This window comes from Pan troglodytes, chromosome 12 (assembly GCF_028858775.2).
Source record: "Pan troglodytes isolate AG18354 chromosome 12, NHGRI_mPanTro3-v2.0_pri, whole genome shotgun sequence".
In the NCBI taxonomy this organism is placed as follows: domain Eukaryota; kingdom Metazoa; phylum Chordata; class Mammalia; order Primates; family Hominidae; genus Pan; species Pan troglodytes.
Window position 1 is genome coordinate 81,751,168 of NC_072410.2, and position 21,110 is coordinate 81,772,277.

Genomic DNA, 21,110 nt, shown 5'->3' on the forward strand with positions numbered 1-21,110 from the left:
ATTTCTGATGAGAGATTTTTTTCATTCAACTGAGAAGAAAACTCTTCACCATTGTGATCCTAGTATGAATCCTGAGTAAAAAACTATGTCAAAAGGAAAGTGCTTCTTTAAGGACAGAATTGATGGAGGAAAAAGTCCCCCATTCCATCTGATGACTTAACAACATTAAAATGAAAGATTTTTGTGTACTTCTCTCTGTAAACACAGCAATTAATGGTCATTTTTAACAACCTGCGAATCATGTGTCTTCAGGTCATCTGCCAGTGAATCATCCATCAAAGGTAGAGTTTCTCAAATAATCTCAAATTAGAGTCTCAAGCTCTAGTGTTTTTAGATGTACAACAGAGATCAAATCATAGGGATTCAAACCATGCAGCAAAAAGAAAGGAACAATACACAACATCTCAAAATGATTATTCTTAGTGAAAGACGTCAGATACAAAATGGGACACGTGGAATGATTCTACTTATATGAAACTCTAGAAAGTGCAAACTGATCAATAGTCATAGAAAGCAGATCAACAGTTGTCTAGGACATGGTGTGAGGAAGGGATTGACCACGAAGGGACATGAGGAAACATTTAGAGTTGATAGAAATGTTTTGTATTGTAATTGCGATGGTGGTTTCTCAGGTATATACATCATAAAAACTCATCAAACTGTTTATAAATGAGTGCAGTTTTTTTGGGTGTAAATTATATGATAGTAAAGTCATGAAAAAGTCATACAGTTCAAGATCTGAACAAGATCAGACTAGATTATGTCAAGCCCCAGAGGAGCTAAAATGTATTCTTTGGATTTTATAGCTTTTCCACAATAATCTTTCACTTCTGTGTTTACAATCACAAAGAAAACCTAAAAAAGGCTAATGTAAGCATTATTCATGAATGACATCTTTTTCAATATGGAATGCCCATGAGCTGTGGGAACATGTGTTCATTTGTGTGTACACTTTTGCTGCTACATAGTACTGCCATGATATTGTAATCATTGTGATATGCTCAAAAATTAAGAAGTGGACATTTTTATATATACATTATGGATTTCTATTAAGTGAATATAAATCTCTGTCAAGCAAAGATTTGAAAGCTCAGACAAAAGAAAAGTCATCAAAGTCATTAAAGTTCTGCAAAGCAGGTATGTTAACATCTCAACTCAAAAGTCCTTGCAATGTTCATACAGTGAGGGCAAAAACAGTTTTAAAGTTTTAATTTAATTTTACTTTTGGTTTTGTAGTCTTTCTTGAAAGTGTGTAATAGCTGTAGTTATAATGTCACATACATAGTTTATATGCATAGAAATTATTATAATGAAAATAGCTATAAGTCATTTTTCCTTTAAAATGAATTTTAAAAAATTATTACAGTTTGAGAACCATCTCCCAATATCACTTTGAAAACACTGATAATTTCGTTTTAACTCTACATCTGGTAAAAATGTTTCTGTCAAAAATAGCATGACATTAAAATGCAATTCAGATTATTATTCTTTTGAAGTCATAATATTGCCTCCAGTTTTTTATTGTAAATATATAATATTCTAACGATATTTTAAATTAAACAAGGTTTATTTGCTTGCTTGATAAATATCTATTAATTCAGAAATTGAAGAACTCATTTCTGTTTGTAAATAGCAACTTGTCAAATGCATTAGAATATAAGCATTTCACAAATGGGTATTACCGATATGTATGGCATGGTTTTTGAAGAGCTGGCAGCATCAATATACATTTTTTAAACTAAATTTTTAAAAAATTCTGTGGTTTTTTTTTTGTTGGTTATGTTAAAAGCAAACTTGCTCTCCTTAGCAAGTAGGGCACTGAGAAAAATGAAGATTGAGAAAAATGCCGGGTTAGTCAGTTTCTGATAGCCACTGCTACACCAGTATAAAGGAATGTCATGATGATTTTTCATACCTTTTTATTCCAATAAACCTTAAAGATGTTGCTCATGCCTCCAGTGGAAGCAAGCCAGCCGGGTGGGATTCTTCCAATCTTAAAAAAATGGGAAAAATAACACCAACAAGAAAGCCCATTCTGACTTGTGTGAGATGGTATCTCATTGTGGTTTTGATTTGTATTTCTCTGATGATTAATAATGATGTATGTTTGTTGGCCTCTTGTATGATAAAAATGTGGTACATTTACACTATAGGATACTGTGCAGCCATTAAAAGGAAAGAAATCTTGTCTTTTCCAACATGGATACAGCTGGAGATCATAATCCTAAGCTAATTAATGTAGAAACAGAAAACCAAATATAGCAAGTTTTCACTTATATGTGGGAGGTAAACATTGAGTACACATGGGCATAAAGATGGGAACAATAGAGACTGCAGACTACTAGAGTGGGGAGAGAATAAGAGGGATGTGGGGTGACAAATTACCTATCGCGTACTATGCTCACTACCTGAGTGATAGGATCCATATCCCAAACTTCAGCATCATGTAATATACCCAGGTAACAAACCTGCACATGCTCCCTTGTAACTAAAATAAAAGTAGAAATTATATATAAAAAAGAATGCTCATTAAAGAAAGCTGAAACTTTAATTGAAAAAAATACGTAACAATATATGCTATGCCAGCTTCTGCTACCTTTTTGCCCCTACCCAACAACCAACTGAACACTAAGCCTTGAAATCTTGGAATACTTCTGCTATATAGCCACACAAGGATGGCATACCTTTGTTTTAGAAGATAAAGTTTACAAAAGCAACACCTTATAATGATAGGCTCAGTGAAGAACAATTTTTTTAATGGGAAGCTAATCAAAACTATTTAAAACTTAAACTGGAAATATTCAATGACATCTTTGGAGTAGCCAGTTATTTTTACACATTGAAATCTACCTAAGATTCATTTTTAATGATTTTGGAGGAAAAGAACAGATAATGGGCTAATGTCCAAGCTTCATTCATGACTTAACAGTTTAAATTGTGTAGAAGCCAATACTATTCAGGGCAAGATAGCGTAATGATTCAGGACACCAGACTCATATTTTTATTTTCATTGACTGGTGTGTTGACTTCTGCAAGTTATTTTCCCTCTTAGAATCTGTCTCATATCTTTCAATGAAGCAGATTGACTACGTGTGACATTTTCATATCAAAGCTTCCCTGTATATGCATCAGAGACCCCTAGGGACTGGACTGATCAGGTGTCCGTCTCCCCATCTCCTGTGCTCATTCAGCAGGAAAATACTGTAATTATTTATTTATATACTGGGTTTAGTGTTATTGTTGCTGTTGTTTTTAAGAGAAAAAAATGGACCTAGAGGTCCGTTTTTAAGTGCTTGCAACTATTAGAATGGATTATCTCTATGGTTCCATCCAACATCTATAATTAAGCCTAATAGCAATGGAAATTGGTGCTCAGAACTTGTTATTACTGTTAATAATGACACCAGCAGGCCGCTAAAAGACAGGCATTTGTAATACAATTTGCTCCTGATTTAAAACCAGAATTTGAGGCACAAATTTATTTATAAGTTAGGTATTTGGGAGATGAAAAGCATTTTTCCACAGAACCAGTTTTTAAGGCGAAGTGGTTAGAGTAGTCAAAAATAATAATAATTATTAATAATAACAAAACAAGCTAATTTAACTGCCACAGTAAAATCAGTCTGTTTTTAATAAATAGGAGTGAGAAAAAAATACTCTCACAAAAGATGCAGTTAAAATTTAAGAAGAAAGCAGTATTATATTTTGAGGTTTTTAAACTTTAATGTTTGAAGACAAATGTTTTTAGAAACACAACACTTATTTTAATATCCTTTTGGTTTTAGAAGTTATCCAAAGTGACATGATTAGAGAGACAGCTCTTTCCTGATGTTGATATGGTGACTGAGATTTCAAAATTTAAATTAAATTAAAAAGTCAATGCCCACTTCAATTTATTCAGAATGAGAGGTTTGCTTAATCCCATTTAAATCTTTATATCCCTCTTCAAGCTAAACCTAAAGACCTTGTGTTAGCGGTAGAGGGGAAAAAAGCAGCACTAATAGCTTTTACCATCTATTTCTACCTTTGTTTAAATATATAGGTTTTTAATCAGAAGATGTTGATAACTCAGAGAGTTGCTCCACTAAAACTGATGGAATGTTTCTATGTTTTCAAAATCTTCCCTCAGGTGCAAATCTCGTTAAAAAGATTAGTAAATGGATATCCAGAAAAACAAAACTTAAGAGAATCTAAATATCTAGGTAATATATTATTCTCAACAGGAATATAAATATCTAGATATTGTGAATGCAATTAATTCTACTTAAGCTATTTTTCCTTTTAAAGGCTTCCAATACTTAATAGAAAACTCCATTTCACCTATGCTGGAATATTTTCAGGCTAAATATTGTAATGGGAAAATATGGTTCAGAATACACAGTGCATTAATAAATTGTTCAATATAACCAGTAAATGAGACACCCATCAAAAGTGATCATAACAATTTCTGTAAAATTCTAGGTTCACTAATCTTAGTTCTTGGATGTTTATACATTTTGCAAGTATCATGTACTTTTTGACCTTCCAATACTAGAATAGTTGGGCATCACCCTAAAATTTTTGTTTCCATGATTGTGGGAAATGAATATTCCATATTATTACATCCCAAGATTGTACTTATCATAGTCAAAGTTATATGATCATTCTGACCTAAAAGTTAGTACACAGTGGATACTCTGTATATATTTTTAAATGTTGTAATTGTGAAGAAAAATAATCTCTATCCATTTTTATCATTAAAATGAAAATTTTTTCTAGCCTTACGTTTTAAGCACTAGTATAGGACCTCTTTCATTATCACAAATACACGAAATTCCCTTTGCTTCTTTGTGATGGGGCTGAGCAGTGTATACTCAAAATAACAAAAGAAAAATATCTTTCCAATTTCCCACTTCCCCTATGGCATCAAAGATTTTATAAACAAGAAATATGAAGGTTGAATGAACATATACCATGAGATTTTAAACATGAGAAGAAGTCTGCTTCTTAGGCAATTATTTTTAGAAAGGTAGTATGTACTTCTCCAGGCAGAGGTTCCATTTTGACATGAGCGTGACATACATCTCACACAGTAATTCTGTGTCATTTGGGGTAGATTGGCATCACAAAAAATATACATATGCATTATGGCATATGAAAATTATAGCTTGATTTGATTTTTTTTAATTTCAAGTAACACTATAGCTTCTTGGAAACATAAATTTCATGAGGAAAGAAAAATGATTTCTCCTTCTGGGAAGATAAAACTGAGAGGTGAAGTCTTACTTTTCTTACCAAAATGTCAGCACAGTCTTTCAACAATGTCAGCATATGGTTGGATCTTGTCTTCCTTCTATATATTTTTTCTCCCTCTGTGAAAGCTGAAAGTGATTGAAGGGGAGGGAGAAATATACTATACATTGTAGGGTTCTTCAGCAGAAATTCCACTCCCCTTGCTTTCTTGCTCATTATCTGCATCTCACATGTATGAAGAAATTACACACCTAGCCAGGAAAATTGTTTACTAAAAAATAAATTTTAAAATGCCAAGATTCTTAAAAATTATACTTTTATAAAAATGTTTTATTAATTTTCTTCTTAAGGTTATAAGATATGCTATAGACTGTTTCTTAATTATTAGTCATGGGTTTCCCAATCATTAAAATACTGTTTTCTAGAAACCCAAAGGCCACATAACAGGCTTTTGTAGCATATAGAAATTAATCCAGTTTGTAAATAGAGGGCTTCGAAAGAATTTTAAAATTCTGTTTCTGGAATCTTAACCAGAATCTCCATAAAATTTTTTAGAACTGAACTGACGTGGAGTTTCGGTTAAATGCAAATTAAGAAATGTCAAGAAAGATATTTAAGTTAGGTAACAAAATATAAAAAAGGGAGCTTAAGTTAAAAGTAAAGTGAACAATAAGAGACAGATAATATTCAGGACATGAATGAGAAACCAGAAATAAGATATAAAACATTTCAGGTAGTAGTTTAACTAAGTAGGTAGGTTAACAAGAGAAGCTTAAACAAAACCGGGAACCTTTACACCAAGCTTGTCCAACCCACGGCCCATGGGCTGCATGAGGCCCTGGACAGCTTTGAATGTGGCTCAACAAATTCATAAACTTTCTTAAAACATTATGAAAATTTTTTTGCCTGTTTTTCTTTTTCTTTTTCTTTTTTTTTTTTTTAGCTCATCAGCTATCATTAGTGTTAGTGTATTTCATGTGTGATCCAAGATAATTTTTCTTCCAGTGTGGCCCAGGGAAGCCAAAAGATTGGACACTCCTACTTTAAACAGGTATATACATCCACAAGCAATTGTAAAATAGCAGATTTGTATCTACCTACATTTATATAACATTTTAAATATAACAATACTAAATTTAACAATATTAAATTTAACAATACTACAACATTTTAATATTTCTTTTAGGAAACTGTTTTATTAAAGTATGATGTAGTAAAGTGCAGCTTAAGGAGCTTCTATATGTATACGCACCCTGATAACCACAAAATTAAGATATAAGACATTGCAAAATGTTCTCTCTTGCCCATCTCAGTGAATATCCTCCTCACCCATGGTAACCCTGATTCTCTCTTACCTATTACAGTCGTTCTGCCATTTCTTGAACCTTAGATATATAAAATTATACAGTATGTATTTTTGTGTACCCATCTTCTTTTTCTTGTCTTTATATCTGTTATAAATATCACATCTTATTTATCCATCCTATTGAGTGTAACAGTAGTTCATTATTTATTTCTAAGTAGCATGCTATTGTTTAGGTCCACCACAAATTACTTATATAAGCATGCTAATGGTAAGGGGCGGTGCAAACCTCTCATTCCCACTACACAGGTTATTCAAGCATGTCCTCCAGTCTCTTTTGCCACCTCTGATCTCCAAAGGACAAAAAACAGTGGTGAGACCAAAAGCAGAAGATTCCCAACTTTTATGCAGTAGGATATATTACCTCTTTTTTCTTCACATTTTTTCTTCACATTTCAATGACTTTTTTTTTCACATCCAATGATGAATAAATTAAACCAATGACCTCAGATATCAAAACCTACAGAGAACCACTCTTTTCCACCCTTAACGTAATAGTAGGATTCAACAACAGATAAACATACATCACCTCTGACAGCTGTGGACAAAAGAATAGGAAGAGAGAAGGGACTCTCTGGTAATGGAGATATTTTAGCCATTCTTCGGGTGGCAGGACACATGCATTTGGGAACACGCAAGCAGGCAGTCACATATTGATGGATGTGACTTGAAAAGGATGTCTCTAAAGGTGTTATTTGATCTAAAAACATGTCCTTGGCTTTTCCAAACAGTTCAAGTGATTTCTCAGACTAAAACTATGTGAAGCATATTCTATGTAATTAGATCGTCACCGTTTATTTCCTATTATCTTAGTACCTCCAACTCTCTCTTTTGTTAAGGACCTGGATGACAGCCCTTTCACTTGATGTATGTTTTGCATCTCAGCAAATAAAATTATATACTATGCAAGACCAAGGTCGTTTTTGAAGTAATTTATGTTCTCTTTTCTACAGCAATTAAAGTTAATTTGATTATAGGCATGTTTTACAAAACGTGAAAACTTAGATAAAACGTATTCAAAATAAGTTTATTTTATTCTTTAAAACTTGTTTTTTTGTGTCCTTTTATAATTCTAAAATGGCAAGAAATTTTCTTCATGCAACATATTTATTTTTAATAAACGGACATTTTGAATGATGTGTCCCATTTTGCCTATTTGTTATTTATTGAATTATTCACTTTTATTTTGCTTGAACCACGCCTTAAAATTCAAACTACTCTCTTATTTGTAGCTCTAGAAAATCATTGACATTTATGGATAAATTTATCATCAGTTTACACAAAAAAAGTCAAACTGTATCTTATTAAAATTAATAAGGCATCTATGAATTATATATTATCACGCTTGAAGTTTTATAAATATTGTTTCACTATCTGTGATATTAAATTTAATAGTTAAAATATTTGATTTGATCAATTTATAAGTGCTTCTTTCTTCAACATCATTTTTTATTCTAGTCATGCATCATTCAACAAGGAAAATAAGTTTCTTTTGAGAAATTCATAAAACTTTGGTTTTTTAATAAATAATCCAATATCCCTATAATTATGTAGGAATTATATGTTGCGTTTTTTTTTTTTTAACAGAAAATAACTTCATTCTGCAATTGAAAGAATCACAGCAAGCTCTCATTGTATCAAGGTGGGTAAATTTTTCTTTCTTCTTAAAATGCATGTTTCCATGTCATAGAGGAGAAGATGTGTTGCTTTAAAAACTAATTTCTGTAGATATTCTATTTTAAAAGACAATAAACTTTAGAGTATTCTACAATACTCACTTTTAAGCATGTAGTTCTTATGGATTAATGTATTGCTTTGCATTGATGATTTCCTTTTAATGATTATCTCAAGCTGTTAATATTCTGGAATACCCAAAATTTTGAAAAGTTGGTAACTGTATGCTAATTGATTATAGTGTGTAAGTATAGTTTTGTCCAAACTAATGTTAGTTTCGGTGTTGACAGCCAAATTGTATGTTGCTGAAAATGTATGCTGTAAGCTCTAATTTCATTTAGGTGTTATAGTCTTTTATGGTACGTCTTATAAAACATTGGGGAGATATCCATTGTATGACACACCAGTGCACCTGACTGATAAACCCCCAAAGAATGTGGATTCATGGGTTCATGAAACCTGAAGGGAGACCTCTTATGAAGCAGTGTAGAACTGTCCACATTTTTGCCAACACCTTTGAAGATGAGAGAGAAGTAATGGTTATTACATTTATAAATGACTGGAAACCCGTAGGTTAATTAATGTGAGGTATAAGATGCAAGATTGGGAGGCCGAGGCGGGTGGATCACTTGAGGTCAGGAGTTCGAGACCAATCTGACCAACATGGCAAAACCCCGTCTCTACTAAAAATAGAAAAATTAAACCAGGCATGGTAATGGATGCCTGTAATCCCAGCTACTAGGGAGGCTGAGGTATGAGAATCCCTTGAAGGGAGCTGGAAGTTGCAGTGAGCTGAGATTGGGCCATTGCATTGCAGCCTGAGTGACAGAGAGAAACTCTGTCTCAAAAAATGAATAAATAAATAAATAAGAGATGCAGGAAAATGTTGATGACTATGATAGGCTCAAGCTAACGTGATTGAATTTGACAGGTGCAAATATAAAATTTTCCTCACTAAAAGAGATATAAAAGTATCAGTGGAAACCAGTTTGATAACAGGTATATGTATATATGTATATGTAGGTGTCAATGTGTAGGATGGTGGAAGAGTTAGTGATTTCATTTATAAATAAATTTAGTGTTAACTCAAAATATCAAATGATACAGGCACCTAGAAGCTAGATTTGCATTGATAGAAAAATACGTCTTGACTAAAGTCTTCGCACTCCAGTATATACTAGCTCCTTTGTTCTCTCTCAGGTTGTACTGCAATATTATATATGAGTTTGGGGACCACATTTGAAGATCATCAGTGACAAACTGTTTAACCTTTCCAGAAGTAAACCTTAATCCTTGAGAAATCACAGACAGTCTCCCATTTGGTAGTATATAAGAAGCTATAGATATTTACCCAGTAAAAATGCTTAATTACATACACATAAATTTTGTATATAATGTCAGGCATTCCTTGAAAGTCATCAATCAATTTCCTACATGTCTATGGACTTCAGCTTAAGAACCTCTGATCTAAGTCCAAATGGCAAGGTGGTATGGATTATTGATTCCCTAATATATAAAAATTGGAGATGTTTAGTCTGGAGTAAAGAGCACTAAGAATATAGGAACAAAATAGATGCCGTAAAATATGTGAAGAATTTTCATGTTCAAGAGTTATTACATTTGTTCTAAGTATCTCCAATGAGACAAACAAAAACACCATAGGGATGTATTTTGTGTAAGTAGAAATAGGATGAATGGTAGGAATTTAATTCTGCATTCAATCGGTGCCTTCCAAATGGTATGCTAGACTGGGAGTGTGAATGTAAATATCAGATGAATAAAACATGGTCTCTTCAGGATGTTTAGAGAGGAAAGTTCCAGCTCAAAAAGCAAACTTCCCTTAAGGAAGTTTTTGAGTTAAGGGAAGTTGTGTGTGTGTGTGTGTGTGTGTGTGTGTGTGTGTGTGTGTGTATATATATATTTGCCAGCCCTTTTATGATTAGATGGTGTAGATGAATAGTTAGTCCTCCTAGAGAAGATTTTCACAATTACAATGGGCCCAGTTAGTAACGTAATAGATAGTGTTTTAGTAGGCTAAGGTGTGACAGGAACTTTTCAAGCTACACATGGCTTTTATTCTGAAATTTCCTTGATATGCAGAGATGATACGTGGAGTGTAAGTGGAAAACTTTGCATAGGGATAAGGAACATCTTGAGAAAAAGTAATCCAGATTTCTGCCTCACTAAAGATTCACCCTGTTAAAACCTCTGTCAAAAAGTGAAGGTTTCCAGATAAAACAAATCCCGAAAAGTCATACTAGGGTTTACATGTTCTTAGATGAGGGCTGGTTCTACATGAGCCTGATGTTTACTCCGAAAGACCTGTCTGACCCAGCCACTTTGACAGAGCAGTTCTGCTTTAAGTAAAATGTTTGAGCATGTCAGCATAATCCAGAAGAACTACAATCTTGAGATGCTGATCTTCCTGATACTTGTTGGAATTATTATTCAAAAATGAAATAAAAATGACATTTGCTGGAAAGGTGATTTATTTCCAAAGAGAGTATACCTGAATTTGTAGATATATGCCTTTTCCTTTTCAATCTTGTCTATTACATGTTTCAGTAGTGATGGGAGCTGAGAAAAAGACAATAATGCTCAAACTTATTCTCTTAATTAAAGTCTAAAAATGATGCTGATATATAAGATCAATTAACAGATAGAATGCATTTATTCACCATAAAAAAACCTTCTCACCTAGAATAGTCTTTCTATGCTCAATTGTTTTAATATGAAAACTAACGTCACGTAATAATAGAATGATCATTCTTTGGTGGATGGACATTATCAAATTGACTATGTCCCACCCCATACTAACTAAATATAAGTTTATGCATTTAGTGCCTTATAATAAATATATATATTTTAATTAAAAATCGGATTTTTTAAATTATACTTTAAGTTCTGAGGTACATGTGCAGAACGTGCAGATTAGTTACATAGGTATACACGTGCTGTGGTGGTTTGCTGCACTCATCAACCCGTCATCTACATTAGGTATTTTTTTCCTAATGCTATCCCTCCCCTAGACCCCCACCCCCTGATAGGCCCTGGTGTGTGACGTTACCCTCCCTGTGTCCATGTGTTCTCATTGTTCAACTCTCACTTATGAGTGAGAACATGCAGTGTTTGGTTTTCTGTTCTTGTGTTAGTTTGCTGAGAATGATGGTTTCCAGCTTCATCCACGTCCCTGCAAAGGACATGAACTCATCCTTTTTTATGGCTGCGTAGTATTCCATGGTATACCTGTGCCACATTTTCTTTATCCGTTCTATCATTATTGGGCATGTGGGTTGGTTCCAAATCTTTGCTATTGTGAACAGTGCCGCAATAAACATACGTATGCATCTGTCTTTATAGTAGAATGATTTATAATCCTTTGGGTATATACCCAGTAATGAGATTGCTGGGTCAAATGGTATTTCTAGTTTTAGATCCTTGAGGAATCACCACACTGTCTTCCACAATGGTTGAACTAATTTACACTCCCACCAACAGTGTAAAAACTTTCCTATTTCTCCACATCCTCTCCAGCATCTGTTGTTTCCTGGCTTTTTACTGATCACCATTCTAACTGGCATGAGATGGTATTTGATTGTGGTTTTGATCTGCATTTCTCTAAAAAAGTCAGATGATTTTAATGTGCTTTCGGGATTGAGAAACACCATCATAAAGCAGTGGTTCTCAAAGTGTAGTATGGCCACATTTGTATCTCCTGGAAACTTATTGGAACTGCAGGTTCTCTGGTCCAACCTTGACCTTCTGGATCAAATACTCTGGGGGAAGAGCCCCCCAGTAATTTTTAGTAATATTCAAGTTTGTGAACAATGTCATAATGTCATATAAAGAGCTGTAATTCTTCTACTGATGAATATGAATCAGACTTGTTCGTTAACCAGTTGCAACCAAGAGGATGTCTTGGAGACAAGAACCATATTCTATGTTTCTCCTGTATTCACCTGAAATGTAGATAAATGTGTGAAACATACAGTAAGTTATCAATAAATATATGCTGATTAATTTGCTCCTTTGTATTTAAAGATTTTTATGCCTAAAATGACAGAATACTGATTGCTGTGGACTGAACATTTGTTTTCCCCCTCCAAATTCATATGTTGATATTTTAATCCCAAATGTGATGGCATTTAGAAATAATATTTTTGGGAGGTATCTGGATTTGGATAAAATTGACATTCTAATATGGAGATGAAGAGACCAGATCTCTCTCTCTCTCCCCCATGTGAGGGTAGAGCAAGGGTGTAGCCTTCTGCAGATCTGGAAGTTGGCCTTCACCAGACACTGAGTCTGCCAGCACCTTGAATTTGAATTTCTCAGCCTCTGTAACCATGAGAAATGCATGTTTGGTGTTAAAGCCACTCAATCTGTGGTATTTGTAGCAGTAGTCCAAGTTGACTAAGACACTGTTTATGTTCATCCTGTACAGAGCCCTTTGTCTCTCATGTGCCGTGTTTTATGCAGCATCAGAAGTGAATAGACACAGATAAAACCTTGCCATTCATTTATTCAACAACTATTCAGTAAGTGTGCAACTATGTGCCAGGTATAATAGATCCTGGGAATACCTCAGTGAACAAAATAGACAAGAATTTTTGCTCTAGAAGAGATAACTCCCTGGTGGAAGAGGCAGAAAATAAGCAACAAACATAAAAGCAAAATACATGTATTATATTTGAGAGTTGTATGTATTATAGAAAACAAAGAGTAGGCAGGGTAAAGAGAATCAGGATTAGGGAGGATGGGAAAGGAAGTGGATGGGCCACTTGCAACGCTAAATAGTGTTAGTAGTATAAGCCTCAGAGTGAAGGTGAGATTTGAGCAGCAGCTAGAAGGAGGTGAGGGAGTGAGCCAAGAAGGTGACTGCATCAAGAACAAAGAAAGGGAACAAAGAAAATAAAGCCTATAAAGTAGGAGCATGTCATTAGTGTTTGAAAACCATCATGGTGGCCAGTGCGGCTGTTTGATGGTGAGCAAGTGGAGGTGAGCAGAGAGGAGGTCTGGGAGAAAGCAAAGATTGGAGCAGGGAGGGCCTTGTGGCCATGTGGTAGGATTTTTGTCCCTTCCTAGGAGTGGAATGGGAAGCCATTGGAGTGACATGATCAGGCTTACTTTTTAAATGAATTACTGTATTTGCTGGGTGCAACTGGAGTGTGGCAAGGGTAGTAGCAGGGGATAAATCAGAAGACTAGAAGACTTGACAATAATATGGAGAGAAAAATGATTGCTCAGATTAGGATGGCAGCAGACAATCTGGTGTGAATATTCTAGAAATATTTTGAAAATGGAACCAATATAATTTGTTTATGAATCAGAAGAGCAAAAAAGAGGAATTATTCATCATTCTAAGGATTTTGGCTCAAGCAACTGGAAGAATGCCAGACAAACAAATGGTTGGAAATGCAAAAAATAAAAATTATAATAGTAAAACTGTATACATTTGGAGATTATCTTTCTTCTTAAGCCTCAAGCTGTCCACTCCTGATGCCAAACGAGAGAACACCAGCCCCTAAGTCACACTGTGTTTGTCTTCATGCCAATTGATTGCTGAGTTTAAGGATCATGGTATCTATGTCCTTTTAAACTGCTCACAGTACTTTCCCTGAAGGGTGCATACCCAATAGATTTTTATTCATTTATATACTTAACAAACATTAACCCAGCATCCATCCCCAGGCAATGGGAAGGCACTGGTGATAAATTGCTAACAAGATAAACATGGTGCTGCTAATATGAACATTATAGTAGACTAGATAATCTGATCACATAGAACCTTTTGTTTCAACTTGAAAATTATTTTATCTCTCTACCTTTCCTGCACTGCCTGAGTAATACCTTAAAAAGGGCAATCTCCCTAATTTGGCTGCTATGGCATGACTGACCTTAGGAAAGAATACCTGTACAGGCAACAGAAACAAAAATAGACAAATAGAACTATATTAAAATGAAAGACTTCTGCACAGCAAAAAAATAAAAATAAAAATAAACAATCAACAGAGTGAAGAGATAGTCTCTTGAATGGGAGAAAATATTTGCAAACTACTTATCTGACAGGGGAATAAAACCTATAATACACAAGGTACTCAAACAACCTAGCAGTGAAAAAAAAAAAAAAGAAAAAGAGAAAAAAGAAAAATCCCATTAAAAAGTGGGCAAAGGACTGAACAGACGTTGCTCAAAAGAAGACATACAAACAGGCAACAGGTTTAATACTTAACATCACAAGTCATCAGAGAAATGCAAATCAAAACCATAATGAGATATCATCTTACCCAAGTTATAAAGGCCATTTTTAAAAAGACAAAAAATAACAGATGCTCATGAGGATGTGGAGAAAAGGGACCCCTTACATACTGTTGGTGGGAATGTAAATTTGGTTAGCCACTATGAAAACAGTATGGAGATTTTTCAAAAAACTAAAAATAGAACTACCATATGATCTAGCAATCCCACTATTGAGTGTTTATCCAAAGGAAAATAAATGAATATATCAAAGAGATACATATACTCCTATGTTTACTGCAGCACTATTCACAATACCCAAGATATGGAATCAAGCTAAGTGCCCATCAACCGATAAATCAATAAAGAAAATGTTGTGTGTCTCTGTGTGTGTATATACACAATGGAATATTACTCAACCATCAAAAATGATGAAATCGTATCATCTGCAGTGACATGGATGCAACTGGAAGTCATTATTTTCAGTAAAATAAGCCAGGCATAGAAAGGCAAACATTGCATGTTGTTATTCATATGTGGGAGTTTAAAAAGTAGATCACATGGAGGTAGACAATGGAATGATGGGTACTGGAGGCTTAGAAGGGTATATTATGGATTAGGGATGGGGGCGATGAAGACAGACAGGTTGATGGGTACAAACATACAGTTAAATAAAAGGAATGCATCCTAAGGTTTGATAGCAGAGTGGAGTAATTATTATTAACAAAAATGTATTGTGTTCTTCCAGATAGCTAGAAGAGATGAGCAGAAGTATACCCAATGCATAGAAATGATAGTCAGGTGATTGGTACCCTAAATATGCTGATTTGATCATTGTCCATTCTATGCATGTAACAAAATTTCACATGTACCCTATACGTATGTACAAATATAATGTATCCAAAAACTAAAAAGTAAAAAATATCTGTAGAATTAACCTAAGCATAGGCAATACTATGTTTCTTTATATAAGACAGCATAGAAAAAGGTAACAAACATTCTGTGAATCCATTAAGAAAAATGAATAATATAAATGTGTCTAAAACAACTCAGGCCAATTACTTCACTCTTTTTGAAAAAGTATTATGCAAATGAAGAACATAAATATGTCTTACATGGATACAGTAATATAGAGACTTTACAAAAAGATTTGACCTACAAGCCTTTTCATTTTACATTTTTTCTTTTTCTTTTTAAAACTAATGTCTTCGCCCCAAAAAAGGAAGACCATAAGTTACATTTAGGATAATGCACTGATTTATTAAAAAGATCATTTGTGCTTTCAACAAGGCTTTTTAATGAGTCCATGGATATTAGCAAAATTATTTTCATGAAAAGCCAAAGGAGTTTGCTGACAGATCTAAATTTCCTAGGTGACGGAAAGTGTTACGTGGTTTAAAAGACCAATGCCAAAAGGCTATCATTAAGAATTTTTATTTTTTACAGCTACAAATCCATTTTTTCCCCATTAAGTTTTAATTGTGATTTCACCTACCCAAAATGGGTCATGAAATAATTTGATGAATTAAATACAATTTTTCCATCATTTGATGAGATTTTTCTATTCTTTAGCTCAGAGGGCCCTTTTGATGCAGAAAGAGAAAATTAAATTATTACATTTTGAACCTTCTTTTAGGGAAAAGTTATATGCCTAAGGGCCATACCCATAGAGAAATTATGAGTTCTCAGAATATTTTCACAAGACATATTCCCACGTCTTCATTTCTTCCCCACCCTCAGCAATAACAAAAACAAAACAATAAATCTTGCGGAAAAACACTGTCAGAAGCACAATTTAGCCAGTTCAAGTAGAATATATTTATGGCACTACAGACTTCCTTAGAAAAGTTATTTTACAGTATCAGTTTAACAGTCATGCTTCTGCTGCAGGAAGAACTACCCAAGAAGCTCACTAGCTTGGAGTGCCAGCCGGTGGGTCAAAACCCTTGGTGACATGCCAAACATGTGCAGAACATCATGATTTTCACCACGGGACGTCAGGGATAATGTGTGGTTTTGTGTGAATGTGCTTCCAGTGAATATAGAAAATTCAGGAAATTCAAATGCATTTGATAGAGAGGATATGTAGAAAAAGAGAAAGATTTTCTAGGAGAGATTACTACATGAAAGCAGGCCTGGGGTAATCTTTGAAATGAAGGAAGGTAAAATTGGTTCTGACAATTTTGGGAGATACTGACACGGTCCATAGCAATAACTTACACATTATTCATAATGCATGTAATTTTCAACTGGAGTTTTTAAAGGATACAGGCCATTGCTTTTATAACATGATGCAGGTATGTATGCATGTTTGTGTCTACATATGTGTGTAGTATATACCAACTGGAATAGATGTACAAGAGTTAACTGATAGAAGGATCCTGAAACTTTTTAGATGGAGAGATAAAGTTGGGGCTATTGTGGAAAGAAGAACACAAGTCTAATTTGCATGGTTTATGTCCTTCTGAAGCTGAAAATCCTCTCTGATTCCCTAAACTCACTTTCAAAGGACTCTCTCTGCTTTGCTAAGGCACATTATGCTTATCCCCAAATTACGCTATCTTCAAAGTTATTACTTGAGAGAAGAACAGATGCCAAACACACACACACACAAACACATACACACAAATTAACTTCCAAATATCCCATTTTCCTTCACAGATGAAGTACATTTAAAAAAAAATATTGAACTTTTGAATGGCATTCAATGTTCTACTCACGTGTTAAGAGTTCTGATTATCTTGCCAAGCACATAAACCAAATTGTACTGGAACTGTAACACTTTAATAAGAAGTCTCAGATATTACCTCCCTCCACCCCCACATGACAGGACTCTCATTTATTGGAAATGTTACCAATCTGCCAACTCTCTCTTTTTCTAAGTGTTTATAAACCTTCATCTTCTCAGTGACTCTCTTCTTGCGTTTGCATTTTATTCCTTAAGAATCCATTCTCTGGATCTTCCTTTTTTTTTTTTCGTTTTTGCTACCCTTTTCTTTTGCCATCCTGTACCCCCCACCTAATGTCACTTAAAAATCATCTACCTCTTCGAGACATTGCCAGTTTTATCACTAGGACAAGGGCCTTAGATGAAAAGATCATTTTCTTAATTCAAATGCAGTGTTATTACGTTAGAGTTACAGCCAACTATAGTGAACTTCTTTTCATACTGACCATCTTTTTTATTGTGTCTGTCCCCTTTCTCACTCTCTCTCAAAAAAAAGTTAGTGTTTATAAGAAGTGGTGACAGGTTTGGAGAAGATGAATTTCATAGTATTGTGGAAAGGAACAATAAGAAAAGAAACATTTCAGTCTTTGTTTTTACTGACTCTCCAGAGAATACCTGAAATAAAATGAGGTATTTTTTAAAAAGCACACTATGTCAATGGTTCTGTCTCGTTAGTTCAGAAAAACATTTATAAAGCAGAAAAAGTAATTTTTTCTTCTTAAGGCAGTACTATCTTAAGGAGTACTGTTTCTTCGCAAGAAATCAGAAGTATGGGCTCCATGAAAGGTGTCCTGACTTTTCTAGCCAAAATGGATTTAAGAGAAAGCTGGAGGCCTCTCATCCTACCCACAAGTCCCTCGGTCTCCCTCCAGGGAAGCTGTGAAGGACTTCATTAAAATTCCTGAGGATTCTTAGAGCACAATTTGAGACAAGCAGTATTAAGGCATGCTAAACTCTGAAAGGTAACGTTTATGATGTGGGAATATCTCCTTATGATATATTCTTATTCGGCAATTGCTTAAAATTATTACTTGAACATCTCTGGTTCAAAAGTAGAAATATCTAAAGAAAAACATGGCATTATAAACAGATTTGCCTATCAGATTGTATGTTAATATTTCAGAGAGGCTTAGAAACTAAGTAAAAACTATATCTCATTTCCACATTGAGCTATACCCTATTTAAATAGCAATGGTAAAATGCAGTTGGTTTCCAAAAGTATCAGTTCAACTGTGGTTCTCCAAGGACAAATGTACAAGGAGACCACATGCTAAGCAGCAGATCCTCTTGCGGAAAGAAGTTTTGCACCTGGTTTTATTTTGGCGCCACATGCCACTATGGTAATTTTCATCATTCTTATAAATGTCATCTTCCTGGAGATCACCAGAGAGAATGAATGATGGGACTACTTCTATGATTCAAATAGCACTAATTAAGTTTTAGTCTTTTTGTAGAAAAGATTTGTCTTTAAGTCAAAATTTCCTTCATTTAAGTTAGCTTCTTTCACTCTGACAGGAAAATGTGGTTTTCTTATTAGGGTTTCAAAAAATTTAACACATTTTCTTCCTATCATTTGCTTTTTTCTATGTTTGTTTTAAGACAGGGTATCACTCTGTCACCCAAGCTGGAGTACACAGACAAGATCACGGCTCACTGTAGCCTCTACTTCCTGGGCTCTGTTGATCCTCCTGCCTCAATCTCCCGTGTAGCTGGAACTACATGGGTATAGCTGCGCACCACCAACTCCAGCTAATTTTTTTTTTTTTTTTTTTTTATAGAGACAGGGTCTTGTTATGTTGTCCAGGTTGATCTTAAACTCCTGGCATCAAGTGAGCCTCCTACCTTGACCTCCCAAAATGCTGGAATTATAGGCAAAAACCACCATGCCTTGCCTTTTTGTATTTTTCTGAAGATCTATAGTTCTGGATGCTGGATGAATCTTTGAATGGTTGCATGTTGTTCTCAGTATAAAATCAAAGGCCTCTAACTTTATTTCAACTAAGTTTTGGACAAAAATACCTATACCATAGACAGATTATCTATTGTATTTGTAGTGCGAATATTTGCCTCCACAATTTGGTGCACACCTGAGCCCAATATACCAGATTACACTTGTCCCTTCCTTATGGAGGTTCTAAATCAAATGCCTTCTCACATTTTATAAGCCATTTCAGAATCATGTTCTTATTAAACATTCTCTGTCTATCATGCTCACTCTGTTTTCAAGCCCTATAATATTCAGACAGTAGCTCTCATATGATGCATACCATGCAGGGAAAGAGAGTCATGTCCTCACTTAAATATGTCAAAAGTTGCTGTTGATCAAGATTTAACAACACGAGTTTTCTGTGTGTAGAAAACCAATATGGTAACTACGTAGTAAATCTTGAGTAAGAACATCAGTGGAAATTATAGTTAAAGAAATGAGTTATTTATTTTAGTTTGTGTGAGACTTAACAAATTATTAGTTTATCCACTTTTGGAAAAGGGAACAGGAATTCCAAAGAAATATAATCTTTCCTGTGAGATAATATTAAAAGAGCTGTGAAAATGGATTATGTAGGCAATGCTCATTTCTCACCATTTTTATGAGAGTTTTGTATTAGTTTTAATAATTGATAGTTACAAATTAGAGGTAAGGGCATCTAAAATGCCAGGGAGATATTGAATTAACTAATTCTTGCCTTTCTATGTTCTCCATGGGCAACATATTCAATATGAAACTAAATTAAATGTGAGTTCAAGAGTGGTTTAGATGTGTCAGGAAGATACAATTATATAGAAAAAGTTGCAAAAATTTAAAAATATATTAAAAAGATTACAAAAATTACAATGGTTACCTGACGATCTTAAAAAGCATTTGGGCTTATTGTTTCACATTTGAAACATATTCTATTACAAAATAAATTATTCTTCGAGAAAAATTATCTTGAAATGGTAATATTCATATCATAAATTAATAATACAACTGAGTTTGAATAACCATTCAAAACGACTGCAGAATAGCTTTTATTTAACTCTCAAAAACTTCATCTGTAAGTGAATCTCACATTCTAGTGCTGCAAAAGTGGTGAAAGATTTTATTTAATTATAGCAGTCTTTCTTTGCCAATCTGTGATGCCTCCGCCTAAAAAAGAACTCCTAGGACATGGGTGTAATATTGAATCTAAATAAAGTGTCAAAAAATCCATACATTGTTATTTAAATAGTGCTGCGATATAACTCTCTTCACAGTGTTTCCTCTTAAGGCAGGAATCACATCTCATACTTCTTGGGTTTCTTTTTTTTCCCTGGAGGCTTATGTGCTCTAAAGACTTTAATACATTGACCAATATGTGAAATATGAGAACCATATATTAATAAAATGTTTGAACTGAGCTAAAAATGAAAATCGAGTACTAGTAATCTCTAGCTATCTTCCCAGTGTTCTATCTCAACACTCTCCATTCAACCTGCAAGAGGAATGATACGGTTTGGATCTGTGTTGCTGCCCAAATCTCATGTCGAATTGTAATCCCCAGTGTTGGAGGAGGGCTTTGGGGGAAGGTGATTGGATCATGGGGACAAATTTCCTCCTTGCTGTTCTTGTGATAGTGAGTGACTTCTCTTGAGATCCGGTTGTTTAGAAGCATGTAGCACCTCCCCCTTCTCTCTCTTCCTCTTGCTCTGGTCACGTAAGATGTGTCAGCGTGTCAGCTTCCCCTTCCTCCATGATTCAGTTTCCTGAGGCTTCCCCACCATGCTTCCTGTACAGCCTGCGGAACTGAGAGCCAGTTAAAGCTTTTTTTTTTTTTTTTTTTTTTTTTTTTTTTTTTTTTTTTTTTTTTAGATGGAGTCTCGCTCTCTGGTCAGGCTGGAGTGGTGCAATCTCGGCTC

At 34.4% G+C, this 21,110-nt stretch overlaps 1 long non-coding RNA gene across 2 annotated transcripts in view; it reads left to right on the forward strand.

Annotated features, from left to right (window-relative positions):
• LOC107973442 (uncharacterized) overlaps positions 1–21,110 on the forward strand; it is a 1,262,479-nt gene that overhangs the window by 965,209 nt on the left and 276,160 nt on the right. For both annotated transcript variants that reach the window (XR_010149143.1, XR_010149144.1), the window contains exon 5: positions 8,183–8,237. This is a non-coding gene — a long non-coding RNA (uncharacterized LOC107973442). The remainder of the gene's footprint in view (positions 1–8,182; positions 8,238–21,110) is intronic.